Source organism: Natator depressus, chromosome 1 (assembly GCF_965152275.1).
Source record: "Natator depressus isolate rNatDep1 chromosome 1, rNatDep2.hap1, whole genome shotgun sequence".
NCBI classification, from domain to species: domain Eukaryota; kingdom Metazoa; phylum Chordata; order Testudines; family Cheloniidae; genus Natator; species Natator depressus.
This window is the reverse complement of record NC_134234.1, coordinates 201,548,073-201,554,072: the sequence shown is the minus strand read 5'-3', so window position 1 is coordinate 201,554,072 and position 6,000 is coordinate 201,548,073. Positions and strand designations below refer to the sequence as shown.

At 50.3% G+C, this 6,000-nt stretch overlaps 1 long non-coding RNA gene across 1 annotated transcript; it reads right to left on the bottom strand.

Annotated features, from left to right (window-relative positions):
• Positions 1-227: 227 nt before the first annotated feature.
• Positions 228-1,544, bottom strand: LOC141984421 (uncharacterized). Its single transcript, XR_012638732.1, has 4 exons — positions 1,495-1,544; positions 1,328-1,385; positions 648-752; positions 228-514 (listed from the first exon to the last, which is right to left on the bottom strand). It is a non-coding gene; the product is annotated as an uncharacterized LOC141984421 (long non-coding RNA).
• Between the last annotated feature and the right edge of the window lie 4,456 nt (positions 1,545-6,000).

Sequence of the window (6,000 nt, the reverse complement as noted above, 5' to 3'; positions counted from 1 at the left end):
GCTCTGGGTTTGTGAATGTGTGTGTTTCTGCACACATTCAGAGCCCCTAGAGTGCCTACTCCGGGTTTGTGAATGTGGACGTTTTCGCTCACAGTTTTCTCAGGGCTTGGTGCGGCGGTGGTCACTGAGGAACTGGAGTTGTGTTTGCATGGTTGCAATACCTTGGCATCGCAGGTGTTTTCAATCCTTGTTTTTTTATTCACAATCCCTAGAGCGCCTGTTCCGGGTTTGTGAATGTGGGCGTTTTCGCTCACAGTTTTCTCAGGGCTTGGCGTGGCGGTGGCCGCTGAGGAACTGGAGTTGTCTTTGCATGGATGTTTTTTACCAGAGTGTTTTGTTTTGTCCTTGGGTTTGACGTAAATGAGGTTTGGACTGGGCTGATGCTTCATCTGCACTCTTGTGCTGTTTTGCGTTGATAAAGGTCTCAAAGCAGATTCCTGGTTCTTTGGTGGTTCTCGGGGAGGGGTCCTTGTAGCTCCCACTACAGCCTTGTCAGAAGGGCTGCATATGCCTGCTTGGGGCAGGAGGGGGGAAAAAAAGCATTTTACAAAAATGTAACTTTGCCAGCTTTCTCACCCACACCTATGTATGTACTTAAAATACAAAACCTCATAAATTAACCAGACTAATAAGCAAAATATATTTACCCGGCTTCATCCATCCATCTGTCACTGATACTTGTGAATTTTTCTTTTCAATTGTCTCTTTCCTTTTTCTTTTGAGCATTTTTACCCGCTCAAGTTTTGACCGTGCTGTAAAGCAAACAACATTCTAATAAAACACATGAAACTGTCTAGTAAACTTTAAAATAAAATAAAATAATATCCATTAGAGTGTTTTTTCTATTTAAAAAAGTCATAGCTTTAAAACAAAATAATCCATTTCAGGCTGTACAACAATCACAGGTTTTGAGTTTATTTCTACCACTTTGAAAACAACCCCACAAATATTTTTTTTTTTTTTAAAATACATCTCATTTTGCAAAGTAAAAACCCTGCTAATTGGAAACACACCATCACCATCAGTTTGTAGACATATACTTTTTAAAAACCGCCTATGTTTTACACACACACACACACACACACACACACACACACAGAGAGTTTAAAACACTGTTTGCAACAAAATACTTTTCAATAAACCCACATGCTTTTAAAAAGATCCCTGGTTGTTCTGGCCCCCGCCCTGCCCCAGCCATGTGTGCTTGGGGTCTTTGGGGTAAGAAAAACAAGCCAAAATGTTAGTTAGTATTAGCTCCCAAATCCCTATTCAACCTATGTAATACCTGAAGTTATTAAGCACAACTACAGTTAAAAATGGTTTTTACCTTGGCCTGGTGATGAACTGCAACTTAAAGTTACTGGCTCCATGCTAAACAGATCACACTGCAATACAGATATGCACCATTATTTACTAAGATAGCATGGCCAAAAAATGGCATTATATAATACATATATATTTTCAGAGTTAAAAAAAAACAACCAGGGAACATACCTCCACTTGCAGCCCAGCAGCAATTCAAGAGAGTTTCTGTTGAAAGAGACAGTCTCCAAGCTACCTGAGGTTTTGTTGTTTTTTTTTTACACCATCCTAACTCTTTTGTTTCAAAATAGTTAGCAGGTTGATTGGATCACCCCTCCCTAGCATTCCCTTTTGTGATCGGGGGTGGGGAATAAGTTTTTCTGCACAATTGGGCTGCTTTTCTTTTTTAAGTTCAAATACTTTTTGTTCCCCCCACCCTGTAGGGCCTTCTTACAGTAACCATTTCAAGTGAGGGGCCCTTTGCAGATATCAATGAATGTCTTGGGGCTTGTTTTTGTTTTTAAAAACATGTTCTTTCATGCTTAAAGTTTGGTGGGACGGGGGGTGATTTCTAGAAAAAGTGCCCCGTGGCCTTCAACCAACTCCTGGGCCATATTTAGACTGGCCTATAGCGTTCCACCAACTCCAGGGGTTATATTTAAACTGCCCAATAGCATCTGCAAACTCCTGAGGTTTTATTTCATTTCATATTAATCAGAACTCACCATCCTCACCCACCCACCTCCCTTACTATGGGTGCACCCCCATCAAAATTAACCCTATGGCAACAAGGGTGAGTAATCACAGTCACCCTGGCTATTCAGTGAGGGGGGGGGGTGGTTAAACCCGTTCAGTTCAACAGAATAAGTCAACTCTATTGTACTCAACCACATGTCTGAACCATCCCCGTTTGTTTTATTGTAAACACATTTTTAGGGTATTTTTCCCCCTCCCACAACATACATTTCAGCTTTTTTTTTTTTTTTTTGCTGTAAATGGGTCTCTCTTACACAAAAGACACAAGAGCTAGGTTCTCACAAACAATTTTTTTTATTTAAAAGACATACAGCTCCTTCAAAACAAACCAAGATGCTCCATTAAAAAAAGAAAGAAAGAAAAAAAGACTTTAAGCTCCCTTAAGGGCCAGAGACCTTTTAACAGAAATACAAATAGTCACAAAGCCCTTTTCAATAGATTTTTTTTTTAAATTTACAGCTACCAAGTTTTATATCGCATGTTTGGCACCTCACCATTTTCTAACTTAATCCTTTTAGATTTCTTACAAATAGCCTTTTTCTTAAGCAGGGTTCTGTAACTTTTTGTGCGGACCAGACGGTCAATATAACGCTCTAAGCAGGCATCTTCCGGTTTGGTCATTTTCTTTAAAACATGGTCAGGGTCTCCACTGAATTGCACAGCATTTATCAAGGTCACCCCTTGTGCTAAATGTTCTTGGGTTAGGCATAGACATTGCATAGCATAACCTATGGCAATCACAGTGTTTAATAAGCTTTCCAAACACAGCTCAGCACACAGGCCCCGGAGCTTGCAGTTTATATCCACTGAAGTCCAAGTCACACAGTCATGGTGCCGCTGGCCTGGTGCATCTATGACACAGCCCTCACAATCTTCAAAAAGCTTTTCCCTAAGACAGTGATTAAGAACAGAATAAACAGCAACGCGTACAATAGTCTGCATGACTTTGTTACGCTCACGACGTGGCACTGGCTCAGTCAGTTCCATGCCAAGCCTCCTCCTAAACTCCTCATAGCCGTCATCCTCGGAGTCCTCTTCAACATTTTGTATTGGCGTTGAGCAAAAACAAGGTGGGCCCGGTTCATCTTCGCTGCTTGGTGCAACGCTGTCCAGAGTCTCTGGGTCCTCTAGAAAGGCATCATTGAGCTGTTGAGAGATTTTTTTCAAAAAAGAAACAGCGTAAGCACCCCACTGCTCGGTTTTTGATTTACACAATCCCTGGTTCCTAGCCCCGTTACAACCCCATCCCGACCGTCACTTCTTAAGCATTCATTTACCTGAGCGTTCATCTTGTCCACTAGTGACTTCCCCGAGCTGCGATCACCTTCCTCCTCCCGGGGGGTGGCCAACAAGAGGCCATCACGCTCATCGTGGGGCCCCACAAGCGGCTGGGTTTCAGGGTCCGGGGTATCCATCAATGGCTGGGCCAAAGGGCTCCCCTCAATTGCCCCCTCCTCCTCCTCGGAACTGTCGCTGATGTAGCGCTTTCTCCGCGGTTTGTTGAAGGCCTTCGGGGCTAAAACAAAGTCCGAAGTTCTCACGGGGGTGGTGAAGGAGTCCATGTTTCCACGATTTCTAAAACACGCGCTCTTGGTAAAAGACAGCCTCTTCTGCCCGACGCTGGGCCTTATGGGGTGATGGTGCTGCGCTCTGATTGGCAGAGGGGTCATACGCCCCTCTTCTGGGTGGTTCACCCCATCCCAGAACCTGCCCTATTTTGGTCAAATCTGCTCTCGGGCCGGCCTGATTGGTAGAGGTTGGTGGGAGGAGTTGTTAGAGGGGTCACACGAATCATTTCCGGAAGGGTCACCCCGCCCCCGGAACTCATCCTAATTGGTCAAATCTCCTCTTGGTCCTATCGGAACAAAACCCCTCCTGATTGGTAGCGGGGTGGGGGGAGGAGTTGTTAGAGGGGTCACAAGACCCACTTCCAGAGAGGACACCCCCACCCCGGAACTCGCCCTGATTGGTCAAAGCTCCTCTCTGGGAGGTCCTACGGGGCAAAACCCATCCTGATTGGTGGTGGGGGGGGGGAGGAGTTGTTAGAGGGGTCACAAGACCCACTTCCGGAGAGGACACCCCCCTCCGGAACTCGCCCTGATTGGTCAAAGCTCCTCTTGGGGGGGAAGTCCTACGGGGCGAAACCCATCCTGATTGGTAGAGGGCAGTGGGAGGAGTTGTTAGAGGGTTCACATGACATACCTTGCTTCCGGTCACGTGGCAGCCTTGACCCTGGAAGTAATACCCCATGGGGCAGGACTTCCGGTGGGGTGGGGTGGGGGGGCAGAGGTCAAGGGGTGGGGTTAAAGGGGTCAAGGGGTGGGGTGGGTGTCACATGACACACCTTGCTTCCGGTCATGTGGCAGCCTTGACCCCGGAAGTAATAACCCATGGGGCGGGACTTCCGGTGGGTGGGGCTAAGAGGTCAAGGGGCGGGACTGAGGGGGTCAAGGGGCGGGGCTAAGGGGTCAAGGGGCGGGGTCAGGGTTTGATTGATGGTAGGGCCCTTATACTACTCAGGTGGCATATGGTCTTTGGTGGGACCACCGCCCGGGAAGGAGGTTAGTTGCCCCGCACCAACGAGGGATGCCCCTGCTAACTCAAGTCCTGGCTGCGAGGCACTGGCCGTCAGCAGCCATCAGCAGGATGCCACCTGCGTCCGGGCAGATGGAAGAATTCAGGGGACCCTAGGAGGCAGGAGCAGAAGCAGTGGTTAGGGGGAGGGAGCATGGGGAAAGGGGGGCTGGGGTGAGGTCACCCAGATTGAGGCCCGCTGGCAGAGGGTCGTCCTCTCCTTGGGTGACCGGGGTCAGACCCAGGGCCTTGATCTCCTCATAGATGGAAGGGAGATTGCCTTCCATCACCCTGGAGTTCTCCCCGCCAGCGCCCGAAGCGACGCTTGCCTCGGGACTCCAGAAGCTAAGGGGCAGGAGGGGCTCCATCGGGGGCCTCCATGGGAAGGGACTCCAGTGGAGGGGCAGCACTTCTCCCTGATGCTGCCACATTTTCCCCAGCTGGCATCAGTGGATGGAACACCCCCGTGGGCAAGGCAGAAGGCTCAGCATCGGTGCCCCCCTTCCTGGTCTTTCAGGGGGCCTCTGCATCAGATGGAAGGAGCGGAGCTTGAGCCTTCCGCTTGCCCCACTTCCCTTGTACTAGGGCCCAGCCCTCCATGGCAGCATCTGGGGGCTGGCTAACAGGTGTTGGGTCGGGGGGCAGGGGCGATGGCTCAGGGACTCGGGGAGTTAATGGTGGGGCAGCACGAGGGAGGGAAGATTCCCCCTGGGGCGGGCCCTCTTCTATGCCCAGCGGTATCCCTACTGCACCCTCCTCCACAGGCCCCACCAGATTGCAGGCAGCGGAGGTGGGGCTCTCCCGCTCGTCTGGGCATACTGGGGGGGAGGTACCTCTTGGGCCCAAGCGGGAGCAATGGTGGACTGGGAAGGAGGAGGGGTGGCTTTGGGCACTGGGCAGCCAGGGGTGCCAGCAATGACGGGGCTGGTGCCTTGCTGGGGCTCCCAGACGCTTTTCCATGCTGGGCCAAGGGGCAGTCCCAGAAGTGCCCCATCGCCCAGCAGAGGTAGCACCGGGCCTCCCCCATAGAATAATGCACCTGGTAGCGGGTGCCCTGGTAGAGGACCAGGAAGGACCCCTCGAGCGCCTCTCTGTCACGCGCTGCTGGTGGCAGTTGAAGCTGCACCTGCCGATGGAATGAAAGGACATGACGGAGGGTGGGGTCTTTGCAACCCACTGGGAGAGGGCTCACAACGGAGAGGGGCTTCCCCAGGGTAGAGAGGACGGGTAACAGGGCGGCATTGGGGAGGAAGGGAGGTCAGGACCACTTGGATGCCCCGGTCCTTAGGGTGACCAGATGTCGTGATAAAAAACAGGACTGTCCCGATTTTTAGTTCGTTGTCCTGAGTCCCGACCGATGCACGGTCG